This window comes from Alligator mississippiensis, chromosome 3 (assembly GCF_030867095.1).
Source record: "Alligator mississippiensis isolate rAllMis1 chromosome 3, rAllMis1, whole genome shotgun sequence".
In the NCBI taxonomy this organism is placed as follows: Eukaryota; Metazoa; Chordata; order Crocodylia; family Alligatoridae; genus Alligator; species Alligator mississippiensis.
In genome coordinates, this window is record NC_081826.1 from 149853863 (window position 1) to 149880822 (window position 26960).

A 26960-nucleotide genomic window follows, 5' to 3' on the forward strand; every position below is an offset into this window, starting at 1 on the left:
TGCAGTAAAGCATACATGTAGGTGCACTCTATTTGAGTGAAAAAGCTCCCAGATCAAATGTCATGATGGTTATATGAAGGTTAAAAAAAATCAAATTATATTGACATTTCCTCCAGAAAGCCCTCTCAGAAGCCCCTGTCCCAACTCTTCTGCACTGCTACCCCATTGTGGACATGCCTGTGCCTATCTCGTGAGGCGCGCCTCAACTTTTCCTCTTGATCTCTTTCAGTCTCAATTCTCCTATGGGCAGACAGGTTGCTCTTAGCCTTGTATAACTGGAACTGAAGTAAGGCCAACCACTCTCGCTTGCCACAATTTGTTCTTAAATACAAATTGGGAGGAAGCTCTTAATCCTTGCGCATGTTGTCTTTAATCCAGCCCTGGCACCGTCTTCAACATCGCCTACACCCCACCTTACGCCAACCTCTGAGGTCTTAAATAGATGGTCAAGGGTACAAAGACTATACTCTCTTGTAGTGCCTTTTGAGGTGGATAATGCATAAAACAAAACCATACACAACTCAAAGATTACTCCAGGTCTTAATCCACTCGTACAGTCTTGTCCTGTGAGACCCTTCTAACCTTAGGCTCCACAGTCAGAATGGTCCACTGTGAGCTATTCTTTCCCCACTGTACTCACAACTCCTCTCAACTAACATCTCTATCTTCTCTTTCAGGTTCAGCATCCTTGCTCAAGTCCCAGTTATCTGCTCCCAACTGCCAGGACAATCCTGCCAGTAAGTCGCTCGGCTCCTCCAATTCGTCTTGGTGGGCTTTCTGCCAAAAGGCTGTTCTTCACCGTTCGACCCTCCTGGGGCTTCCGGACCTCACTTCCGGTCTGTCCATCTCCACAGACCAGCCTGCTTTTAACCCCGGCGCAGGGTTCCTTCCCATCAAGCAGCAGCAACTTGAGCTTATGAAGCATGACCATGCAGATGTTGGGGTTTCCCCAGCGTCTATCTTCTTACTCGGCACCATTTCTCACCGCTGTTTCGCTGCTCCCTGCTGGCTCTGCAGGTTACAATTCTTCTTGTCTTTCCTCCACTCCATTACACCCATACATACCACGCATAAGAACTGGACCTTGCAGCCTAACAAGAGATTAATAAATTGAGGTTATTTTGGATCAAGAGTTTAATTTTTGTGCATGGAATAGCATAGTCCAATTAAACAATGCTGTATTTTCACATGTAAATCTACTCTTCTGTTGCTTCTGCTGAAAAATATTTTAAACACTATTCAGTTAAAAACAAGTGTTTGCCAGAAATGTAATTTTTGTCAATTTTGATTTTACTCTAGAAAATCTCTAGATAAATTAGATAAATTTAAGAAGAATTTACAATAACATTTGTTTCATTTCATTTGTTAAATTGAACACATTTAAAAATTCTAAGCTTGTGAAATTCTGTCATTGTTCCTTTTGAGGCAAAAGGAAAAATTAAATTCCATAACCCTATGACTTGAAAACTTATCCAACACAGTCCTTCATGTTATTGAATTCAATAGCAAATAAAGGGGGTGGAGGGAATATATGGGAAATACTAAATCCAAAAATTCAAATATTTAAAATTTTGAATATTTTTGTTTAAAAAACAACAAAAAAAGGACATTTCAAAGGGGAATAAAATCAATGTGTTGATTCAATTTGAAATTAAAATTCTAGTTCATTTTTAATTTTACCCATGAAAAATTTCAAAAAGTTATGGATGAGATTACAGGGAAGGGAAATGCAGCTTTGAACCAGGTATAATATTCACTTTATGAATAAAGCCTTATTAGAATTATTCTAAGGGAAAAACTTAACCATAAGCTGCACATATGTATGAAATGTAATAAAAATTTCATTTTCACCATCTATTAATAAGAGAGAATGTGGTAAATTAGTAATGTACTTAAGGTATAGTATTGTGATAACATGAAGGGACATTTGGTATATCCTTTAGAACCATTTATGGTAAGAGGAGCATTTAGATTATCTTTTGTACATATTATATTTCCCCTTAAATACTTGTATTTCAGGCCATGCTTTTACATATTTGAATATTGTCATTTTTAATATTTAAAGGGCCTGAGACCATTTGTGTGTGGAAACCAAAAGTAAGCATGTTACAAGAAACAAATGCTTGTGTAAATTCCTAAATGCAGACATGTAGCTAGTTCCTGGCTGAAGACTGAGTGTGGCTGTAGAAATCTTTCTCCAAAGACACAGTGGGTGCATCTACATATGAACCTGTGCAGTCATTTAGTCACTTCCAACCCTATTGTGCAGTAGCAATGAGCTACTGCTCAGTAGTGGCAGCATGATGGTTCATGCCCGCCAACGCTACATTGCTGTAGCGATGAGCTACATCACTGTAGCTCGTTGCTACAGTGACATAGCATCTCATCTACATAAGACCACTGAGGCCTAAAGTACACACACTCTTACTAACTGACTCAAACTCGTGTAGAATTGTGTGGGGACAATTATCTGCCCCACCCCCAGGCCCAGGCACCAGTTGCCGAGCCAGGGGAGACATGGGGGGCCCCCTAGCGTGTTCCCCAGTGGAAGTGCTTCTGTTCCACTTCTAGGTCTGCTGTTGAGCACACTGGGAAGCCCCCCTGCACTCCTGTGGGACGCTCCATCCACCCCACCATCGCAGCATTCACAAACCGCCTACTACCTTGAGGAATGTAGAAAAACATTTAAAGTTGTGTCTATATCCAAATCTCTGAATCTTTCCGAATCTCTCTGAATTGATTCAGTGGGTTCCGATTTGATTCAGAGAGATTAAAGGGTCTCCTGATTTTATTTGGATTAAGCTATTCAGCCACTGAATTGGACCCAATCTCTGCCGAATCGAATCAGGGACTGAAGCTTCACACCGCCCTAGTGCCAGGTCCCAGGGCCTGATCCAGGCTGAAGACCAGTCCTGTACCACTCATCTGTCCTATGCAGCCAAAACACTGTGCACCACTGCCTCAAATCTATAACAGTGTAAGCACTTTTTTTATTAGGATATCTGCCTCGACTTTGAGAGGCTGATGCTGCTTTACCTATAAGATTGTGAGGGTGTTAGTTCATTGTGCAAGTCTGAGGTCAGGCAGAAGGCAAGGCAGGCTGACACTTGACAGACCAACTCTGAACAAGTTAGTCTATAAAACCCCTGGCAGATGTTACACTTAAGACACAATTAGTTTATTAATTACTTCTTAAAAAGTAAATCGGCCACAAATTCAAGCAACAAAAAGGGAAACCAGCCACAAAAATATTATCCAAATAATCTTTACTATTTTTGTGGCTGGTTTCCATCGCATCTTAAATTGAACATTTGACTGGGTTAGGACTGCAACGGTGTCCCCAACCAATTTCAGTGCAGTCCCCAGTGGCCAACAATCTGTTGGCTCTGGTTCTGCACTGGGGCTCATACATGCCCTGGTGCGGTCCCTGCTGGCCAAGGGTCAGCAGATTGTTGGCTGGATCAGGACCGCACCAAAGCTCAGATGACTGTTATCACCAGGGATCAAAACACAGACAGTTTGAGCCTTGGTGCAGCCTTGGAGCTAACCAATGATCAGTTGATTATTGGCAAGTTCTGGGGGACAGTTCAAGACCCAGTGTAGTCCTGGAGCCAGCTGACAATCAGCTAATTGTTGAGTGCTCGGTTTTCAAATGGCCTGGTGCAGGGGGGAGCCCCTGGCTGTATTGCATATGAACTCTCAGTGCACAGTCTGGCTAGAGCCCTGCTTTCATGTGGGTTTAGAACCCAGAATGTGAGCACTGCCATTCCTGCTTGTCCCCCCTTCTCCCTTGCTGCTGAATTTACTGGGAAGTGGGAAGGAGGGGAAGGTCAAACAGCAGCAGTGTTCACCACCTGGGCTCCAGGCCATGCATAAGTAGGGGCTTTGGCCAGACCCTACCTTAGTGAGCTGGTGAGCTCAGAGCTCACTGCTCATGCAGAGCTCTGGCAGGGGGCTGGCAGGAGCCCACACGGACCACACTGTGAGTTTTGGGCTTACTGTGCATGTGCAATGCAGCCTATATGAGGGGGCAAGGGGCTGCATCCCCTTGCCCAGGATCTGCTACTGCCCACATGTACATGCTGCAAGCTGCAGATTTCAAACTGATGGATTTAAGTATGTTGTTGGGAAGAAGGCTGGTCCCATGACCTCTCTGTGACTTGAGAGGTGTAAGTGCAAGTCCTTGTTCTACCACAGACCTCATGTATGACTTTGTGAGTTATCTGGTTCTGTGCTTTGCCTGTAAGACAACAAGATTGTTCTATCTCCATGAGGTGTTGGGAAGAGAAAAATACGTTAAAGATCATGCAGTGCTTGAATACTATGCTAATGGGAGAATAGAAAAAAAATAATGGGTAAACTGTGCTTTCTATTCATGTGCACTTTTTTGCTCACTGAAAGCACTTTTTCCTTACACAGAAAGATTTTGTGCCAGCTGCTAGATTCTTGTAGTATAAATACAGCTACAGAATATTTTATTTTTTATATTCCTTTTATTTCAATTTATAGCAACAATACAAAATATGAAGTCAGAACTGGTGCTTTCAGCATGTATCAGAAACAACATTGTTTGCAGCAGTTTTTCATCAAACCTCATAAAAAACAATAGTAGAGTCTACACTGTGATCTGACAAAGGCATACACATATGACTAGCCCTTTCGGGGTGCAATATAGTGCATTAATTATTGTGTGCAAGTCTTTGCACAGCAGGGATTAAAAGTGAAAAGCCAGCCCAAACAATACTCCTCCCCTATGCTATACCTTACACCATATTTCTCTAAAGCCTGAAAAAGGGACAGGCCTTTCCAAGATAACTTTGGACCATGTCACATCAAGGGTAATGGTGACATTGTGAATTCTGGAAATAAGCCCGTAGCAGGTTCAAGTTTATTGCTTAACTCACAGCCTCTTAACTTCCTGTGGCCAGCCAATTATCTATATCAGCTGGCCCAGTCCTTCTAGGCAGCCTGTAATCATTCCCAGCTGTCTGTAGCTGGGCTGTAGCCCCTACCAACCTGTAGAGTGCTATAGCCAAATGTATGCAGTCTGCTGCAATTCTCTGTTAGCCAGCCTGCTAGAGGAACCCTCTTCCTATTCTCTATCTCCCCCTTCCCCTCTCTAGAAGGATAGTCCTCGACTTGAGTTCTAGGCCCCCTGGCCATAGTTTCACCCTTTTAGCTTTGGCCCAAGCTTGGATGGATTCTGGGCCACAGCTTTCCCCATACTTTTCCTTGCCTAGGGCAAAGCTATTCTCACTCTGAATCTGGCCCTCCCTGGCTCTAGTATTGCCCTTTCTGGGCTTTGCCCCAAGCTTAGACAACTCCTAGCCTACAGTTCTCCTGTACTGCTCCTAGCCCTGGGCAAAGCTATCCAATTCCATGTGCCCACTGGCACTATGGGATTGTCTTTCACGGGCTAACTCTCAATGCACCATCTGCAGGCATTATGGGATTGCCCCACTGGGCTCTATTGCACTGCCTCTTCCCTTACAATCCCTACTGGACTACCAGTTGTGCACTCTGGATCCAACTTTCCTTTCCTTGGGAGGCTCTTAACCTCCTGTGGCCAGCCAATTATCTAGATCAGCTATCTCAGTCCTCCTAGGGAGCCTGTAATCACTCCCAACTGTCTGTGACTGGGCTGCAGCCCCTTCCAGCATGTAGCGTGCTACAGCGAATGTGTGTAGACTGCTGCAATCCTCTGCCAGCCAACCTACTATAAAGCCCCTTTACAGGGAATACCCTCTTCCTTTCCCTCCTCTCCTTTGAGCCAAAGGGGCTACAGGTGTAAGCATATCTGCTCAGTTCTACTAGGTTTGTCTCAGACCATGTTTTAGTGTATTGTAGGTCAAAACCAGTACCATAGATTCTCCCAGAAAACAAACAGACAAACCAGCATAGATCATGGTGCTGCATTCTTCGTGACTTCCCATTTTCTGCATGGATTCAATGTACAGTGCCAAGCAGAGCAGGCACATTGTATTAATGCAGCGTGCTTCATAAAGGCATGGACCACTGAAGCCAGTCTACATCTGAGAGAAAAGATTACAATTTCCTGGTGAGACACAGAGTAATTCTTAGTATACATATCACAGGAACAAAGGATCCAATAGTGACCTTTGCCAGAAGTCATTGGGACACTGGGCCTGATTTCCTGCAACCATAGACTCTGAAAGAGCATGGCAGTATGAGCCTGAACCTGCAAACATTTTCATAACTGTGTGCAACGGTAGTCAATGGGACTATTCGTGCACATAACTGCTAGCTGAGGGGCGGGCAATTATTTTGAGCAGAAGACCACTTACTGAGTTTTGATAAGCTGTTGAGGGCTGCATGACAGGCAGCCCAGGGCAGATAAATATTAATTTTCTAAATTTTTTAGGGGCCCTGCAGGCCAGATAGAATGGCCTGGTGGGATGCATCTGGCCCCCGGGCAACATTTTGCCCACCCCTGTGCTAGCTGGACCAAGACCTAAATGGAGAGCAGCTGCCATTTGGTGCGTTTGTCTTCCCCATTTGTCACTCTCTGGGCATGTCTATACCACCTGTGCAGAGACCATGCTGAGCAACAAACCCTGCCCATTCACTCTCTTACTTTGTATGTGCCACTTGCCAAAAAAAATCACAGTCATTCCCAGGCATGCTCTCAGGATCTCTATACTGGACACATTTCTGAGAGTGGCACTGGGCACACCCAGCACCAGTCTCATAGTCACCATTCAGCCTTTTTCTTAACATTTGGCATGGGCAGAATAGGCACAAGTAGGCGGGGCTTGTTTCTCAACATTGTTATGAAGGTAACCATGGGGGAGTGTTGCCATAGCCTCTGTCCTTTAAAGGGAATAGTAAACTGATGAAGGACAGCAGATAGAAAACTCCGTCTAGAAAAGGCAAGGGTAAAAGAAAATGAGATATGAGACCTTCTAGCAATATATTGTCATCTTACAATTGTCCCTTAAAGATGACTAGTAAGGACAATAAGCTAATCTTGTAGCCTTTCTGAGGTATAAAGGTTGTAAAGACATTTTTTTCTAAAAAGAGAGATACTTTTCTGCTTGTTTCTATGTGAGAAATTCACATAGTCCTATCTACTCATGTTGAATCTATAGTCTTGTCTGTAATTGAAAAAAAAACTTAAACGCTGTTTATCTAGTGTGTAATCTGCTGGAGTGGGGACATTGGAACAATGTTACTGAGATTTCCAGCTGTGATATAAACAAGGTGGTGTTGTTAATGTCATGTTAGCTGGTCTTGCTCCCAATTAGGAGATGGCTGATGAAGTATTATTAACGCATATAGCCCATTTACATAACAGCTTAAAATAATATAGCTACATCTGGGTTAAGGGCAAAACACAATTTGCTTGTATAGATGGGGCCTGTGATGGTGAGCAGGGTAGTGAAATGCTTACATCACAAGACAAAAAGTTGTCATACACTCAGGCCAGCTGGCTCTTCCTGGGCTATTGGCTAACACTTAAGTGCTGGTAATCTACCCACTTTGTAGTGAGGACAAGGGCTAAATCATTTGAATGTTGACAGTATTCTAGTGCCTTCCCATGATTCCTACAACGTGCTTGAGAAAACATACATATTTTCCCACAATTCAGACAGTAAATTGGCTATCAGAACCTTTTGATATGCTCCAAAAGTGCTAGTAATACACAAGGGTAGGGTTTTGCAGTGGCAGCTCATACCTGTGGTAGACTGAGTTGGGTGCCAATAACCTGAGTTTACTATGCAGTGAAAGCATGCCCTGAAAGGAGAAAGGGACTTTTAGTCAGCATTTTTAAAACTTGTTTTGTTTTTGCTAACACCTACTTAATGTCAATAACTAATTAACACTTTCAAAAAAAAGAAAGCCTTTGTTAAAAACTCAGGATTGGCATCCCTCCAATTAAGGTGCTAACGCTAGTAATATAAATCCTGTGAGACCACTAACAAGTATTCTAGAAAACCCTTGCGAGGAAGAGAATCAATTTGAGGGTTCTCATATTCCTGTAGCCTCGTCAGCTATGCTGGGAAGTCCCACCACTTTGACTTAAAACGGTTTTCAGATCTGTTTTTAATCGATAGCTTGTTTCAGTTTAAACCTTGTTCACACATACCTTGTCTACTTACATAAAGGTGCTGGGAACCCATCAGAACAGGTGTGCAAACTTCCACAGTCTAAAAAACGATATAGTTTAAATAAAGGTGAGCTTTTAAATGGACCTAGCAAAGATAAGGCAAGTCTGAGCATAAACACTCTTATTTGTATGTAAAGTGGGCTTATATTTTGGTTTAGCTTAATTGTATCAAAGAAAGGTGGCGCTAAACAGCAATATGAATGTCTACACATACACCTGCACTGGTTTAATTAATTCAGTTCAAAACTAATTTAAACTTATGAAAGTCTGTGTATAGACAGTGACTTGAATGGTTTCCTAATCAATTAAAATTAAATTAAATAAGGTTGACTGAAACTGAAACAAGAATATTCAAACAATTTTGGAGTGTATTTAAATCAACAAAAGAAATTGCTCGATAATTTACACCAGTGTATTTTTTCATCTAAAACAGTTCTATAGTAAGACAAGCAGACCAAATACCCCAAGAAAAAAACATGTAATTAAATACAAGCAGTGTCCAGACCTTCCATAGACACCATAACACCCTAAAATGGGGCCCCAGTCCAGTTTAAAATAAAAACATTCATGTCACCTTTAAAATGAAAGACAGTGGACACAGACTGTGTGGAGGTAGTTCGAAGGCATTTGTTTTTTCTATCTTAATATGTATTTCTGGTATTGATGGACGAAAAAAAAACCCTGCATGTGTTATTAAGAGTTTAACTGCATACTGTGCTTTTAGAACTCAACATTCAACCACAGCAGTATCATTCCTGCAGAAGAGCTGGGACTGGGGGAGGCACAAATTATACACAGAGTAGGTGGTTGCTGTGTTCCAGGCTACTGACATGTTGAGGGGAGGTGGACTGTGACTGACCATCCACTTTCAGGTAAGAGTGAACCTGTGATTTGGAAAGCCAAAAAGTGGCTTCTTGGAGGGTAAAGACACAAGGAGCAGTAGGGCTCTGGAGGCTGGTTCTGGAAAAGTTGTAATGAAAAAGACCTCAGGGCCTCTGCAACCCACTTTGGTCAAAGGACTATCTTTGTTTGGGTGCTAGTCTGTGAGGTTTTTCTTTGCAGAGTAAATTGGTATTTAATCCTTTCTGGGATAGGGTGACAGGCCAGCAGCCTACACCTGACCTTTCATATTTACATCTGCTTGGGAGATGAGGTGATATAAAAGAATAAGATGATATATATACCAGTAATATGATATATAACTCACATTTAGCTCTGCCACCTATGAGTTATCCCTCCCCTTCTTATGATATAGAATAGAACAAGTTGATGCTTTTGCTCCCCCCGCCCCCTCAGCAGATAGAAATCCCACTAATGTCTGCACATGGGTGGCCAAGTTGTAGCTCAGGAAGGGAAGTGGAGAAAGATTTTTGACCCCATAGCTCTAAAGTCCTTAAAATCAACAGTGTGGGAGACCCTGTCACCCCAAAGAGAGTTTGTTTCTGATAGGGAAAAATAGTGTTGACCTGGAAAGCTTGGAGGGTGGGGTAAGGGGTATATGTATCCAAGAGGTGTGTAAAATGTATTGTTAGTACAAGGATGGGCTGATGCATGAGCTGCCCATATGGAGCCTGGTCCTCTATCCCCTTGGCAATGTAATTTTACCATTATCTTCAACAGGATTAGCTCCAAGCCTGTAACACCAGGTGGCCATTTACCACAGCATCCCATTCTGTGCACTAAATAGCCAAGGGGCAATTGGGCAAGGTTGAGTCACAGTGACCACAGGAACTGGGACAAGACTGACTGGCTCTGTGAAACTGCATCTTCTGCCATTCACTAGGATAATGGAGCAGCAGCTGCAGCCACAGGTGAGCCTATATGGTAAGACAGGGGTGTCGAACTCACTTGGCCCTATGGGGCTTCTTGCAGGCTGGAGGACCTACCTCCAGCGGTAGGGCAAGAGGTGGTGGTGTTAACCCTCTGGGTGCTGACCCTGCCAACACAATGGCTCTCTCAGCCATAGGGGTTAATGAAGCCACCACTCACCCCACTACCACAGAACTGTACCTGGAATGGGGATCTTAATCTAGCGATTCATCAACAGGGTGTGTGACAGTGATGTTAACCCCCATAGCTGTCAGAGACCTGGTGTGTCAGTGGGGCCAGAATTCATGGAGGTTAATGCTACTGCTCGCTCTGCCACCAGAGAACTGCATCCCTGGCAGGGATCTCAACCCAGAAATTGAGTGATGGAGCAAGGAACAGCAGTGTTAAGCATCTCCCCCCCCCCCCCCCCCCGGTGCTAGCTCTACTAACGCAGGGGTTCTGGCAGCCATAGGGGTTAACAGCACCTCTTCTTGATCCACCACTGAATTTCTATGAGCCACGTTTGACACCTCTGTAGTAAGATCCCTGCTGTATTTAGTTAAAGCCCCCCAGCTAGGTTATCATCCATCAGAATCTAGAATGGCTCTAGCCACATCAGTGTTGCTCGCAGTGTCATCCTCCCGCTGCATGTGATGCATGAGCTTATTTTCAAGGTCAAACAGAGGGGTGGGCAATTATTTCAGGTGTAGGGCCGCTTACCGAGTTTTGGCAAGCTGTCAAGGACCCCATGGGTAGCCCCGCCCCTTGACAGGTGCCCCGGCCCCTGGTCACAATCTTGTGACCAGAAATCCCACCCCCTAAACCCTGACCTTTGCCATCAGAAGTCCCTCCCCTTGCCCCCACAAGTATTCCTTTCAGAAAAGGCTTTTGCCATCTTGGAACCGGAAAATACCAAATTACATTCTAAAAAGTGAGCACCTAGAACATTCATTAATTTGATTTCAAAAAATATTTTTGTCCTGATTTACATGCGTTTCTGCAGTACACATAGAGGTGATTGCACAATAGCTTAAAATGAAATCTTACTCTCATATATTGTGGGGGGTGGGGGTTAGGAGGGTGGATATTGGTTTGTGGGGGGCTGTGGGTGGGTGTGTGTGTATGTGGGGTGTGGGGGAAAGATGGCTGGGTGTGTGGGGGTGTGTGTGTGGGGTCTGCGTGTATGGCAGTGTGAGGGGGTGTGTGGGTGCATGTATATGGTGGGGCATGTGTGTGGGACTTGCCCTATGAATGAACACACACACACACACACACACACACACACACACACACACACACACACACTCCCTTCTGTTCCTGGCCCCGGTACCTGGAACGGCTGGAAAAGCAGGGAAATGGCAGCTATAGCCTGGGGCATGGGACTGCAGTGACAGCCAGACAGGAGTGCAGGGCCCACACCGGTGTCCTGGGGCTAGCACCAGCAGGGCCCAGAGCAGAGCGGCAGGAGGGCAGGACTCCTGTCCCCCCTGCAGTACAGCTGGTGCCAGACCCTGTGCTCCTGCCACCCCTGCTCCGGACCATGCCAGTGCTAGCCCCAGGACACTGTCATGGGCCCCATGCTCCTGCCCAGCTGTTGCTACAATCTGTGCACCCACTCACTGCCACTCCCTCCCACCTACAGCTGCCATTTCCCTACTTTCCTACTGGCTGCCAGCCCAGCACCATGTGGCACCTAGCTGCATGGCTGGACTGCAGGACTCAGCAGGAGCTGCCTGGCCCGGCCCCAAGGACTAAGGCAATTGCCAGCAGTCCTCCCCTGCCTTCTCCTTTCCCCCCAGCATTCTTATCTGAATTCCCCTTTTGGGCTCAGGGAGGCAGGAACAGCCCCAGGGGCCCAGGCCAGAAGCTTGTGCTAAGCACAGGGCTTGATTAGGTGGGCCACGGTTGGAGAGGTGGGGCAGAGTTGGACAGGATTTGTTTCTGGGCTGCTTGAGTTCTGCTGGCTTCCCCTGGGTCCTAGTGCTGCTGGTTCCTGTCACCTTTAAGGTAGACAGGAGCAGATAAACATTAATTTTCTAAATTATTTAGGGGCTGTCACAACCCAAAGTTGTGATTTTTTGTTTGTGTGTGCGCTTCGGCACCGCTAAATTATTTCCCGCCATTTTTGTCGCTTTCTTTGCATGGTAGAGCTCTCTACTGCTAGACAGCTCTGGTGCAACGGGGGATTTCCCGCCAAATTACAGCTTCTTTGCAGCGTGCATTCCTTTTGCATCGTAGTGATGCTCGCCGCAAAGAAGTTCCCGCCATTTGTATTAGGGTCCACGCCATGTTATTGGACGACTCCTAATTTAGGCACACGTGGCGGTTAGCGATTGGCTTGCTAGCTGTACATAAGGTTTGGGTAGTTTTCGCCCAAGCTGGAGGAGGGAGGAGAGAGAGATATTCTGTGTGAAGATCTCCAAGCGCTGTGGAACCTCGCGGATCCGGCGCACCTCCCCTAAGCAGGCAGAGAGAGGCAATAGAACCGAGCCTACGGAGCTTTCGCTTCTTGCCTCTTCCCATCGCCGAGCGCAATCCTAGACGTATCCCTTTCCTATAATTTTGGACCCCGCGGAGCCTAGCAAACTCCGGGGAAAACGTATTGGACCCGTGGAGCCTGAATAGCTCCGGGGAAACTTTTCGAATTCAACTTAACCGGACTCGCGGAGCCTAGCAAACTCCGTGGGAGCAATCGTCTTGTCAGAGTCCTCCAACGAGGGTTCAAGCGGGAGCTGTGCCTGGAAACTTATTCAGCCTACACCGATACCATCTTTGGGTGTAAGTAAACAATCTTTTCAATCAACTGTTATGCCTCCGTGACTAATTCTAACTCGCGTGCACAAAACCATCCCGCGGTTTCTCCCACCCCGTGTGTCCGGGCTGACGGCCACAGCCCGCGTGCACCGGAGACGGGTCCAGTACGACCCTGGTTCGCCCCCGGCTTTCCCATGGCGGCCAGAATGGGATCAGAATCTCCGCCGCGCATGGCGACGAGGGCGGGCTCAGGGCCCGGCCCACACATGGCGACGAGGATGAGATTGGGAGAAAATTCGCACGTGGGATCAAGATCGGGAGACAGCGCACACGTAACAACTCAGACGGAATTAAGAGAGAGCACGCTCGAGTTAGAATTAGTTAGGAATTGCCCTTGGCGCGATAACCAACACCAAGTGAAAAATTTTGAAGAATTAGAGATCCATATCGCTTACCACCAGGCGGGCGGAACGGGTGAAAGATTTGTAAGCGGCTGTTTGTCGCTAAAGGGAAAAGAGGGAATCTCCAAGGACGGAACCCCGAAAGAAAGGGAAGTGCATTTGCTCCCTGCGGCGTTCGGGTGTATAATGAGAGATGAGCAGGTCCTGTTTAGGCCCCTCGATACTGTGTCCCTCGCCGAACCCAACCCGGCGGGTGAAACGAACCCGACTTTCACCCAGGAGTGTGCCCGATGCCTACGATATGCTCGGGAGAGTGAAGAACTGGAGCCCATCGGCCCGTTCTCTCCGGGAATAGTAATGTCTAGATTACGGGGTCGCAAGCTTCCATCCGAGCTCCGTGAAGATCTGGAGACGGAGGAGCACCCCGCGGATGAAAGAATAGCCTTGCGGTACGACAAGGGGGGAGAAGGTAGTGCAACTATTTGTACTATAATGAATCTAATGCAGAGGAATTTAAGTTTGAAAGCCCAGCTGCAGATGGCGATCCGATCGGTCAAAGAAGCGGCTGAGAAAAAAGAGCCTGAAATGCCAGCCCAAGATGGCGCCAAGCAAGAAGGAGACCGCGTGGAAGAACCGGAAAAGAAGGGTGGAGCTTCTAACGAACCCGCGAGAGTTTGGTCAGCGACTCCGCCCATTGACGCAGCATCGTCGCCGGCAACCCCGCCTAGCGACGCAGCGGTGTCCCGGCCGACCACGCCTTCCTGCTGACGAAGGAGAGAGTCAAGCGGAGGAGAGCATCCGCCCCTCCTGCCTGAAGCAGCAACAGCAGCAGTAGCCCCTGCGGCAGCAGTTCAGCCTATGACAGCATCATCTCCCGAAGGAGCAGCTTGTCCTACAACAACGACGAATAGAGTTGCTACTATTTATTATGCTCGCACCAGAACTGAGTTGCAGGATTTATGTGGAGCATCGAAGATTCAACCTGAAGAAACTCTAGCTGTATGGTTAGGACGTTTAGTCGTGGAACTTGGATCCGACCTGCTGAACCAAGAAGAAGCAAGCTTCTTAGTCAGACAAGTTTCGTGGAGTAGAGGACATGTCACTGACATCGACATGGTAACGTGTAATGCTCACTGGCCTATTCCACTGCCAGCACTTGTTGCAGAACTGATTAGTCAAAAGGCCCACGTATGGCATGCAGGACGTCCAGAATGTGTCGGCACAGATCACCTTATGCTGGCAATGATTGGCGTCTCGTATTGTGCTTGGAACCCGAGAGCATGTGCGCTGGGACTGACATCACTCCAGCGAATAAGACCGTGGCCTCAGCGTCACTTGCAAGATCCTGGAACCGTTCCACTAACCTTTCACGGCCTAGACAGTTGTCTCGAGATCTACAGACAAAAGAACATCGTCGTTCTTCGGATTCTGTTCAGTCCAATGGTAAACCAACCCATGAGTAATCTTCTTTGTGAATTGCTGAGACTGCGTATCCTGATGGAGCCAAGATTGTCTTATGATCGGGACTGTCAACACCTGACCAGACCTCAAGGCACCAGATGACGTGGATCCGATCTCCCACCACTGCCACCGAGAACCTTAGAGGAGCGATACATGTTTGGATTTCTCCTACAGCGTTCTGGACTTAACAAGCGGCAGCTTCGAATTTTGGGGGACGCAGGCCAATGGCAGTTAGCTTATGAGTTAGGTTTCCGTTATTTAGAAGAACCAGATGATGAATTTTCGACAATTTTGTCTAATTAAGCCATAGGAATCGTTTAAGATTGTTTAAGTTTATTGAATCAGATCATTAATCTGTTTTGAGAGTTTTCTGTTTACAGATCCGAGATTCAGAGCGTGTGACGAAGGGGAAGCCCTAAGAGGGATGACACCACCGGAAGAAGTGAGGGCCTGACGTACGACTTCGTCACGACGCCCACTGAAGCCCTGATCATGTAGTGTTTGTCATGAATCAGATTATGTGTTTGTGTTGGTTATTATTTCTTGATTGTTATGTAACTTGATCCCAGGACAGCGAATTTTATGTTTGTGTATTTGTTTGATGGCTTGTTTACTCGTTGGACGATCACGACAGATTTTAGATTGCTCAGAAGAGTATGGCATAATTTAGCTATGCTCTCAGCAAGGGGGGATGTCACAACCCAAAGTTGTGATTTTTTGTTTGTGTGTGCGCTTCGGCACCGCTAAATTATTTCCCGCCATTTTTGTCGCTTTCTTTGCATGGTAGAGCTCTCTGCTGCTAGAGAGAGCTCTGGTGCAACGGGGGATTTCCCGCCAAATTACAGCTTCTTTGCGGCGTGCATTCCTTTTGCATTGTAGTGATGCTCGCCGCAAAGAAGTTCCCGCCATTTGTATTAGGGTCCACGCCATGTTATTGGCCGTCTCCTAATTTAGGCACACGTGGCGGTTAGCGATTGGCTTGCTAGCCGTACATAAGGTTTGGGTAGTTTTCGCCCAAGCTGGAGGAGGGAGGAGAGAGAGATATTCTGTGTGAAGATCTCCAAGCGCTGTGGACCCTCACAGATCCGGCGCGCCTCCCCTAAGCAGGCAGAGAGAGGCAATTGAACTGAGCCTACAGAGCTTTCGCTTCTCGCCTCTCCCCGTTGCCGAGCGCAATCCTAGACGTATCCCTTTCCTATAATTTTGGACCCCGCGGAGCCTAGCAAACTCCGGGGAAAACGTATTGGACCCGCGGAGCCTGAATAGCTCTGGGGAAACTTTTCGAATTCAACTTAACCGGACCCGCGGAGCCTAGCAAACTCCGTGGGAGCAATCGTCTTGTCAGAGTCCTCCAACAAGGGTTCAAGCGGGAGCTGTGCCTGGAAACTTATCCAGCCTACACCGATACCATCTTTGGGTGTAAGTAAACAATCTTTTCAATCAACCGTTACGCCTCCGTGACTAATTCTAACTCGCGTGCTCAAAACCATCCCGCGGTTTCTCCCACCCCGTGTGTCCGGGCTGACGGCCACAGCCCGCGTGCACCGGAGACGGGTCCAGTACGACCCTGGTTCGCCCCCGGCTTGCCCATGGCGGCCAGAATGGGATCGGAATCACCGCCGTGCATGGCGACAAGGGCGGGCTCGGGGCCCGGCCCGCACAGGTGCCTGATAGAATGGCCTGGTGGGCTGCATCCAGCCTGCAGGCTGGATTTTGCCCGCCCCATCATAGAGGATGGAGAGTTTTTTCTCCTTGATCATTCCTCAGTTTTCTGAGACTCCATGCCCCACTATTGTCCTGTGAATGCAATAAGACTTTCATCCAAGGCCCCACTAGATTTTGACTCCAATGGACGTTGGGTCAAATCCTGGGTGCTGTGGGGACACAACTCCCTCCTGTACATGCTGGTGGTGAAATTCCATTCCAGGGGGGCATGCACTTTGTCCCTACTCAGGTCCATAATGTAGGAATACACTCTTATTATTACCAGCTTTTAAAAATATTTATAGTGCCCTGAAGTGGCAAGAGAAAAACTAAGTCTCTCTTCAAACCAGCTTCTGATCTAATTTTAAACTTGACCCAGTGAAAGGGGGCATCAAACAGCAGCAGAGAAGGGAGAAGGAAGCAAGTACTTAGAGCAAGAGGAAGAGCCTGTTGCTTAGGGCTTGAATTGGGCTGGGTCATGCTGAGTTGGCAGTCTGATATTCTTTCTCAGTCTGCCACTTTGTTCTACAGAATCCAAGTTGTATTCAAAAAACAAATATCTCTAGTCACTACAAAAGTTGTAAAGACAAATTTGAAAAGTGACCTGAACATCACCAATAGACGAGTCTGCCTCTACCTGCAAAAAGGCTGCAACAGCGGTCCTGAGAAATGCCCGTCACCAAATCAGGACCAATTCAGTTGCCCACTGACGATTATTTAAACAACTACATTGTTAACTATGTTGCGGACCAAGTACTGTAAGGAAAGAGAACAAGCATTGGTGCTTTTCATCTGGGAGTGGACCATGCCTCTTTCTTTTTATCCAAATTAATGAAGCAAAAGGCCAGAGAGGAGGACCAGGACTGTGGGGTGAATGTGAGCCCTCAAGTAGAAGCAATTCTCTGGGAACTCACTTCATGGGATGTCTCCTCACTGAGCCAGCTATACCCTCTCTGAGGAGGAGTCAGGTGTGCTATGGAGGTGGGCATTTTACCAGGTGGCTTTCCCACTCCTACTCATGATGTCTGTGAACTGTTTGTTGTTCATGATAACTATGATGCATCACCTCCTTCTGCAATACAGGTCCTTAGGCATGGCCCTATGATTCCTACTCTTTAATCTGGCCCTGCCCAGAGTGTATGAAAATACCATGGAGGAGGCACACTTGGACCTTGAACTTTTTTAACTAGAATTATGCCAGTGCTTGGGAAACCAATACCACCTTCCCTAATCTGAGCCACAATGCACTGTTGAGGCAGATGCATTTCTAAAAGGTTTGTTTTTTAAATGATAACTGTTGTTAACAGCAACTATTATTGACTACCTTTTCACAGGCACTGTGGAAGAAGGCAGCGCCTCATTCTCTGGACTGAGATCTCACTCTAATGAAGGCAGCACAGTTCTGTTAGCTCCACCGCTAAATTGGCATGGAACTGCTTCCTGTTTCTCTGCCTCATTTCCCCACCCAGTCTTTGTCTGTATTGGCTTTTTAAATTGCAAGCTGCTTAGGGCAAGTCCTATGTTTGCACAGTACTTAACACAATGGTGTCCACTGAGTAAATGCTCTGGGTGCTACTGAATGCAAATAGAATATATAGCAGTAGCATGTGGAATTGGTATGCCGCTATGTCCACCTCTTTGGAGCATTCCCAACCCTCTCATCTCTCCTGCACCATTTCATGGTCTTTTAATCTCTCATGCACCATTTCAGAGCGTTTAAAAAAACCCACCTTTCTGATTGTGAACTGAACATCCAGGTGCATCTCTTCCATTCACATTAATACAGAATGCCCTGTATAGAACTACTACCAATAAACTAGTTTTCCATCTGTGCAGGAAACACTTTTCATCTCACCTCTGCTCCCTGCTCCTGTTTGTTTACAAATAAACAAGTAATTGTACATGCTCTTTCTCTGTGAAGTTTAGTCATCTTTATATTTTCATCCCCTAACTGAACTTTGCCTAGTATGAGATGTTTGCCACTCAGTGAAATCTGCTAAAAATATATTTTTAAGGCTGAGCGTAGCTATACCATAGATGAAAAATAATGAAACTTGCTGATGGAGAGTAAGCCTAGAGAAGGAAACTAGGAACAAGGTGGATGTTCCAAGATTTCTGTGATGCTGTTCAAACTTCATTCATATTAGGACAGTTGTCATCTCATTGGAGAATCAAAGACTCAGATACATTTACATGCATTACAGATGACAATGTTTGTTTCTTGGGAGATCTGTGTTTCCTTGAATGACAACTGAAGAGCCTGCATTTTCTGTCCTCCTCATGTATAATTCTCTGCCGACACATGGTTTTCCCAGCTGGGACCTGGGTAGGATGCCTTCTGGAACTCTAAAACAGCAATTTGTGGGTCCAATCTTGCTGAGTGCTTGAAACATTCCTGTCCCTTCGACCTGCAGTTGGGAGTACTAAGCTCCTGGCAGACTGGCTTCTAACTGATCTGTGATGGATTGTGCTGCCTCTACAGCAAGGTGATGTCAGTGGGACTGTAACACACACTAGGCACGTGGCAGTGAATTACACTGAACTCCTGGGATAGCTCTCTATCCCTATCATAAACTGGAAACAACAGTTCCAGACCCTTACAAATAAAAAGTAAATCAGAACCAGTGTTGTCAGACCTGTGAACTGTTTGATTTTCACATCCCTTCACCTACTAATTATAAAAGTGGTTGTGGAAGGAGGAAAGTTACTTGTGAATTGCTTCTAAAGGAAGTATCCAAGGCCCATGGCAGATATTACACTTAAGACACAATTACCCCATTAATCGCGCTATAAATAGCAACCCTGCCACATGTTCACAGAATTAATGGTGCAACAAAGTGGAAAACCAGCAACAAGGATATTCCACAAAAGATATGTAAAATCTTTTGGTCGGTTTCCACCATACCTTAGATTGAACGTGTGTCAGAATAACCAGAGCCAGCTCAAAGCTGTGGTGGGGTCCTGGTCTCAGGACTACACTGCAGTCTTGAGCCAGCCCCAGTGCAGTCCCAGGGCTGGGACCGACAATCAGCTGATTATCAGTCCCAGCCCTGGGAATGTACTGGGGCCTGGACCTGGCTCCAATGAGGTCCTAGGGCTGGGATCAGTAATCAGCTGATTGTCAGTCCTCGCCCTAGGACTGTTTGGGTTTAGCTGGGTTGCAGGTACTTGGCTTTCAATTTGCCAAGTAGTTTCGAAGGCAGATAGTAATAGTTAGGTTCTGATCCCTGACCCCAAATTGTGCATCCTGCCATGCATGTGTGTTGGAATCTTAACTGTTAGGATCAGATCCCTTCTAACCATTAAATGAATACGTGTCTGCTGCCCAAGTATCTGGCTTTATCTGCTTATGGAGTTAAGACATTATATTTATAGGGCTCTGAGTGCAAGGGTGAAGGGGATGGGGGCACAGGTGGTGTTCTCAATCCTTCTGGTCAAGGGAAAGGGCCTGGGCAGGGGGACTCGTCTTGCAGATCAACGCATGGCTGTGCAGGGGGTGTCACCAACAAGGATTTGGCTTCTTTGACCATGGTAAGTTGTTCCAAGAAGAATTGCTAAGAATAGATGGGATCCACCTGACAAAGAGGGGGAAGAGCATCTTTGCAGATAGGCTCACTAACGTAGTGAGTAAGGCTTTAAATTAGGTTTGCCAGGGGAAAGAAACCAAAGCCCTGAAGGTAAATGGGGAAGCAGGAGACCTGGAGGAAGCACAATCAAGGAGGGGGCAACACAGGAGACCTCCTCATTCTTACTGAGAAAATAAGGCAATCAGCTAGTTACCTCAGGTGCCTGTACACAAATACATGGAGCCTGGGAAACAAGCAGGAAGAATTGGAAGTCCTTGTACAATCACAGAAATAAGACACGATTAAAATAACAGAGACTTGGTGGGATAGCTCGCATGACTGGAGCACTGTCATGGATGGGTACAAGCTGTTCAGGAAGAACAGGCAGGGGAGAAGAGGAGGAGTTGCACTGTGTGTAAAAGAGCTGTATGATTGCTCAGAGCTTCAGTATGAAATTGGAGATAGGCCTGTTGAAAGTCTCTGGGTTAGGGCCAAAGGGGAGAGCAACAAGGTTGATGTCATGGTGGGGGTCTGCTATAGACCACCAGACCAGGAGGAAGTGGTGGATGAGGCTTCCTTCAGACTACCCCAGGGCTCGGTCCTTGGGCCCGCACTGTTCAATTTCTTTTTCAGTGATTTGGACGACGGGGTGAAAAGCAACCTGTTCAAATTTGCTGATGATACCAAAATTTGGGGTGAGGTGGGCACGCTAGTAGGGAGGGAAAGACTGCAGAAAGACCTGGATAGGTTGCAAGGGTGGGCTAACAAAAACAGGATGCGTTTCAATACTGACAAGTGCAGGGTGCTGTACTTGGGCAGTAGTAACCAGCAGCACACTTATAAGATGGGAAACTCCCTTCTTGAGAGCACGGAGGCAGAAAGGGATCTTGGAGTCATCATTGACTCCAAGATGAACATGGGCCAACAATGCGAGGTCACGGTCGGCAGGGCTAATTGAACCTTATCGTGCGTCCACAGGTGCATCTCAAGTAGAGCCAAGGAGGTGATCCTCCCCCTCTATGCGACACTGGTCAGGCCACAGCTGGAGTACTGTGTCCAGTTCTGAGCACCCCACTTCAAGAGGGATGTGGACAACATTGAGAGGGTCCAGAGCAGGGCCACCTGCATAATCCGGGGACAGCAGGGCAGACCCTACAATGAGAGGCTACGAGGCTTGAACCTGTTCAGCCTTCACAAGAGAAGGCTGAAGGGGGACCTGGTGACCATTTATAAACTCACTAGGGGGGACCAGAAGGGTTTTGGGGAGACCTTGTTTCCCCTAGCGCCCCCCGGGATAACAAGGAATAATGGCCACAAGTTGTTGGAGAGTAGGTTTAGATTAGACATCCGTAAGAACTACTTCACTGTCAGGGCAGCTAGGATCTGGAACCAACTTCCAAGGGAAGTGGTGCTGGCTCCTACCCTGGGGGTCTTTTAAGAAGCGGCTTGATGCCTACCTGGCTGGGGTCATTTGAGCCCAGTTTTCCTCCTGCCCAGGCAGGGGGTCAGACTCGAAGATCTACAAGGTCCCTTCCGACCCTACTTCTACGATTCTATGAACTAGCGCAAATTTCCTGATCACAAGCCCTGGTTCTCATGGGGGACTTCAATCACCCTGACATGTGCTAGAAGAACAATACAGCTATGCACAAGCAACCCAGGAAGTTTTTGGTTGGGGTTGGGGACTACTTCCTGGTACAAGTGTTGGAGTGGCCAACTAGAAGCCACACTCTTCTTGACCTACCGCTCACAAACAGGGATGAATTGATGGGGAATATAGTAGTGGATGGCAACCTGGGCAGCAGTGACCACAAGATGATAGAGTTCAGGATCCTGAGGAAAAGAAGGAAGGAGAGCAGCAGTAAGGACCTTGGACTTCAAAAAAGCAGATTTTGACTCACTCAGGGAACTCATGGGCAGGATCCCCTAGGAAGTCAGTTTGAGGGGGAAATGAGTCCGGGAGAGCTGGTTGTATTTTAAAGAAAACTTACTGAGGGGCACAGGAACAAACCATCCTGATGTGCAGGAAAAATAGCAAATATGGCTGGCGACCAGCTGAGCTTAGCAGAGAACTCTTCAGTGAGCTTAAACATGAAAAGGAAGCTTGGATAGATGACTAGGGAGCAGTATAAAAACATTGCTCACACATGCAGGGATGAAGTCAGGAAGGCCAAAGCACAACTGGAGTTGCAGCTAGCAAGGGATGTGAAGGGCAACAAGGATTTCTACAGTATGTTAGCAACAAGAGGAAGGTCAGGGACCCTTTACTGAATGGGGAAGGCAACCTAGTGACAGATGAGGAGGAAAAGGCTGAAGTACTCAATGACTTTTTTACCTTGGTCTTCACAGGCAAGGTCAGGTCCCCAACTACTGCATCAGGCAGTACAGTTTGGGGAAGAGGTGAGCAGCCCTTGGTGGTAAAAGAACAAGTTGGGACTATTTAGAAAAGCTAGACATGTACAAGTATATGAGGACGGATGTAATGCATCCAAGGGTGCTGAGGGGGTTGGCTGATGTGATTGCAAAGCCACGGGCCATTATTTTTGAAAACTCATGGTGACCGGGGGAGGTTCCAGATGATTGAAAACAGGCAAATACAGTGCCCATATTTAAGAAAGGTAAGAAAGAAGATCCAGGGAACTACAAACCAGTCAGCCTCACCTCAGTCCCCAGAAAAATCATGGAGCGGACCCTCAAAGAATCCATTTCTAAAAACTTGGAGGAAAAGAAAGTTATCAGGAACTCAACATGGATTCACCAAGGGCAAGTTGTGCCTGACCAACCCGATTGCTTTCTATGATGAGATCACTAGCTCTGTGGATGCAGGGAGAGCAGTGGATGTGATATACTTTGACTTCAGTGAGGCTTTTGATACAGTCTCCCACAGCATTCTTGCAAGTTCAGAAAGTATGGGTTGGATGAATGGATTGTAAGGTGGACAGAAAGCTGGCTAGATTATCGGGCTCAACAGGTAGTGATCAATGGCTCGACGTCTAGTTGACAGCTGCTTTCACATGCAGTACCCCAGAGATCAGTCCTAGGGTTGGTTTTGTTCAATATCTTCATCAACAACCTAGAAAATGGCATAGAGTACACCCTTAACAAGTTTGCAGATGACACCAAGCTGGAGGGAGCAGTAGATACACTGGAGGATACGGCTAAGATTCAGAATGACCTAGGCAAATCGGAGGATTGGGCCAAAAGAAATCTCAGGAGGTTCAATAAGCATAAATGCAAAGTCGTGTACTTAGGATGGAAGAGTCCCTTGCACCACTACAGGCTTTGGATCAACTGGCTAAGCAGCAGCCCTGCAGAAAAGGACCTGGAGGTTACAGTGGACAATAAGCTGGATACGAGTCAACAGTGTGCCCTTGTTGCCAAAAAGGCTAACAGCATACTGGGCTGTATTAGGACCACTGCCAGCAAAGGTCCAATCAAGGGAAATAATTATTCCCTTCTAATCAGCACTGCTGAGGCCACATCTGTAGTACTGCGACCAGTTTTGAGCCCTCCACTACAGAAAGGATGCAGACAAAAGAGAGTCCAGTGGAGGGCAAGAAAAATGGTTAGGAGGCTGGGGCACGACTTGTGAGGACAGGCTGAGGGAACTGGGGTTATTTAGCCTGCAGAGGAGAAGACTGAGCCGGGGGATTTGATAGCAGCCTTCAGCTATCTGAAGCTGGGTTACAAAGAGAATGGAGCAACAGAGCAAGGAGCAATGGTCTCAAGTTGCAGTAAGAGAAGTTTAGATTTGGTATTAGGAAAAACTTGCTCACTGGGAGCATAGTGAAGCACTTGAATGGGTTACCTAGAGAGGTGGTGGAATCTCCATCCTTGGAGGTTTTTAAGGCCCAGGTCAACAAAGCCCTGTTTGGAATGATCTAGTTGGGGAAGGTCCAGCTTTGAGCAGAGGGTTGGACTAGATGACCTCCTGAAGTCCCTACCAACCCTAATTTTCTATGATTTAAAATGTCTGCCTTGGTGTTTCATTTCTCTTCTGCTGGAGTGCAGTGGTAACTGAACATATTACTTTAGGTGGCAGATTTAATCTTCATTATATCTTGCAGTTGCTTCCTTCAACCTTCTAGCATCACATGAACTTTGTGTGATTAAACTAGGGGTGTCAAAATACATCGCTTATGGCCTCGATTTGGCCTGCAGAGGCACTTCACCTGGCCCACTGAGCTACCAGTGAGCCACTGGAAGTTGGAGGGTGTGACTTGCTACAGAATCCAGGGCCCTTTGGCACCTGTGGGCATGAAGGTTAGCAGCAGGAGCCCGTTGCCTTCTTGCTGCTTCACTTGTTGCCACTGCCATGAACCCTACTTCCCCAGCTACCAGCTCCTGCTGTGTGTCCCATTCTGGAGCTGGAGCTGCTGTTGTGGCACGGGGAACACGGTGATGGCAGCTTTAGCTTCAGCTCCAGCATGGATGCAGTAGAGGCCAGACCCACCACTGTATTGTGCTGGGTGGAACTGAAGCTACTGTTGCCATCATGCAACCTGAGTCAGAGTGGGAACTACTGCTGCTTGCTCAAGCCCCAGGCTGGATCTAAATGCTACCTGCCTAGCCTTCATCCATGTGCCACTCTCAGTGAGGCACTGAGGCAGCACTGAACAGCACTAGATTGGATGAGAGATGCTTAAAGTATCAAGGGTGAAAATCAGCTCAGTGCCAAGACCTTAAATTTCACTTCCGCCCTTCTGATGGGTTTATCCTAGGCATCAAGAGATGCCTAGGGCATTGTGCCAGCTCTCTACACTAGGATGTTTAATTCTCAAAGAAACAATATCTAATATCATCATTTACAATAAAAGATTACAAGGACACTGAAAACTCTACTCCAGGCAAGATTCTGGTGGAGGTGATTTGTGGAGTTTTTACTTATAAGCCATAACTGCTTTTTCTTTTAAAACTTACAAAGAACCCCAAATAATAGTCAGTTTGTTAAAAAAATGCTCACTGTTGGGGAAAAAGATCATATCAGTGCCCCAGATCTATGGTAAATTTACATTAAAGTGCTTCCTCCAATTATAGTGCTTGATCGAACCAGTGAGCTTTGACTCCCTTGAAACTAAACTGTAATATTTAGTTTGCAATGGATTTCTGACACATGGAGTGTGCTGAATCCGAAAAGGACAAACACTATAGAGGAAAAAAAAATACTAGGTATAAGCAATTGATAGGTTTACCCTGGGCATCAAAATTAGTTTCATTTTGTTTAGCAAAACGGTAGTAACCAATTGCCCCCATGGTGGAAAAAGTACGCCCTTAAGTAGCCATGCACTGAAAAATCTAGTTCTGACCCTAATAGGATTATAAAGAAAATCTTGGTTTAAATTTAGAACTTGCTTTTCAAGGAAATGCAACAAATAACTCCAGGAATAAATCAATCACAATGCACCAGAACCTTCATGTTTTGGATCTGTAAATCTGCAGATCCACATCTTAAAGCACAGCTTGCCCTGAAATTCCAGATGGTTTGCAGACGACTTTTTTTCTGCTGAGAAGACAAATCTTTGAGCGTATGTTAGATTAACAACTGAAGTAGCTTCGTAATGCAGAACTACCCTTCCTTTACTTTTACACACAAGAAAACTCTGCAGCAAAAGTAGGAATATTATTTTAATGGCACGTGGCTCTTTTGAAAGCTTCTTCTGCATGAAGGAAATCCCCTAAAATTAACCCTACCAAAACTTGGAAGGCTAATGAAAAAAGTGAATCAGTGCTATGACTCATTATTATATGACAATAGCAGAGACTCTCTATGCCTGAAGAAGGGTGCTTGTGCCTGAAAGCTTGCAAATAACTTTTTTCCGACTACTCGGTCTAATAAGATATCACATGCCTGCATACGATAATGGAAGCACAACATTGGTGATGCGTAGGGGGTACACTTGCACCGCCTGAGATTGGCGGTGGACCCCTCCAAGAAAAGTGGCGGCGATGCTGCCGGTGGCATCTGCAGGCAGTCCCTAATCACTGCTGGCCACTGCCAACACTGCCAGCGGTGTCTGCAGGTGGTCACCAACCGCTGGTCAGCACTCCCACACCCCCATCCGCCGCTGACACCACTGTGGCTGCCTGCAGGAGCTCCCCGCTCACCGCCACCACGCCCCTGCCGCTGACACTGCCACCTGCAGGTTGCCACAACCTCTGGGGGCACGAGTCATTCATAAAGCACAGGAATGACTTTAAAGCAACTTTCCCAGAGACCCACCTTAGCATTCATGAGTGAGATGCACATCACCATAAAACAGAGGCTGTCCTCCACGTCCTCCTCCTTCCATCTCTGTAGCTTCAGGATCTTCATAAGGAAGGGGAATGGGTGGCTGGCAGCATGGTGGGAACAGGGACTAGGAAGAGGTATCAACAACTCACTGAGACTCAGTTGAAGGGAGGTACTGCTGATCTTTATTTCTCAGGGGCTGACAGCCAGGGTGCGAGTCCTTAGCAGTAAGTGCCGGCGCATTCAGGCTTGAGAGGTTAGCAAACCCAGGCAGGGAAGCCTCCAGCAGCCGGAAGGGACAGCGAGGAGAGGGCAGCGATGCTCGGCATGAGGCGGCCAGGCCGCTCGGGTGACCCCTCCCCGCCCCCCGTGCACACCACGGCCAGGAGCGCGCTAGCCTGGCGCCCGCCTCGGGCTCCTGCAGAGGCAGGTGGCAGGCGCGAGGGGGACAGAGCTGGCCGCCCCGCAGACAGGGACCGCAGCCCCTGCGCCACGTCCCGCTTCGCTTCAGCCCTGCCCCCCCGCGGGAATGCCCCGGGGCCCGGCGAAACACAAGGGCTGCCCCGGCGCGGGGCAGGGGCTCTCTGGACGCCTGGAGGCAGCGGGGCAGGGGGGCACGATCCACCCGGCTGCCCCCCAAGAGGCCCGGCGGCGCCGCGCTTCCCCCGCCCCGCCGAGGGCGCATGCGCGCGGACGCCCCGCGGGGGAGGGGCGGGCGGCCCCGCGCGAAGCCAGCGGGTCGCGGGGGACCGCCCCGCGCCGTGACGCGGCCGGGGGTCCCGGGGGGGGATGTCCCCGGGGCCCGCTGCCCCCCCCCCTCGGGGACCGGCCGTTAATGACAAGCACCGCACGGGGGGGCAGGGCCCGGGCTAGGGGCAAAAGTTGGCGGCCGGCCCGGGGGGCGGCGG

At 47.4% G+C, this 26960-nt stretch overlaps 1 long non-coding RNA gene across 4 annotated transcripts; it reads right to left on the reverse strand.

Annotated features, from left to right (window-relative positions):
* Window positions 1-351: 351 nt before the first annotated feature.
* LOC132249424 (uncharacterized) lies at window positions 352-26897 on the reverse strand. Of its 4 annotated transcripts, XR_009460908.1 has the most exons (5): window positions 26044-26897; window positions 8108-8168; window positions 7697-7755; window positions 5894-6032; window positions 352-1091 (listed from the first exon to the last, which is right to left on the reverse strand). It is a non-coding gene; the product is annotated as an uncharacterized LOC132249424 (long non-coding RNA). The 4 variants fall into 4 exon arrangements; XR_009460907.1 differs by lacking the exon at window positions 352-1091 and having other exon boundaries at window positions 3074-6032; window positions 8121-8168; XR_009460905.1 differs by lacking the exon at window positions 352-1091 and having other exon boundaries at window positions 3074-6032.
* Window positions 26898-26960: the final 63 nt, after the last annotated feature.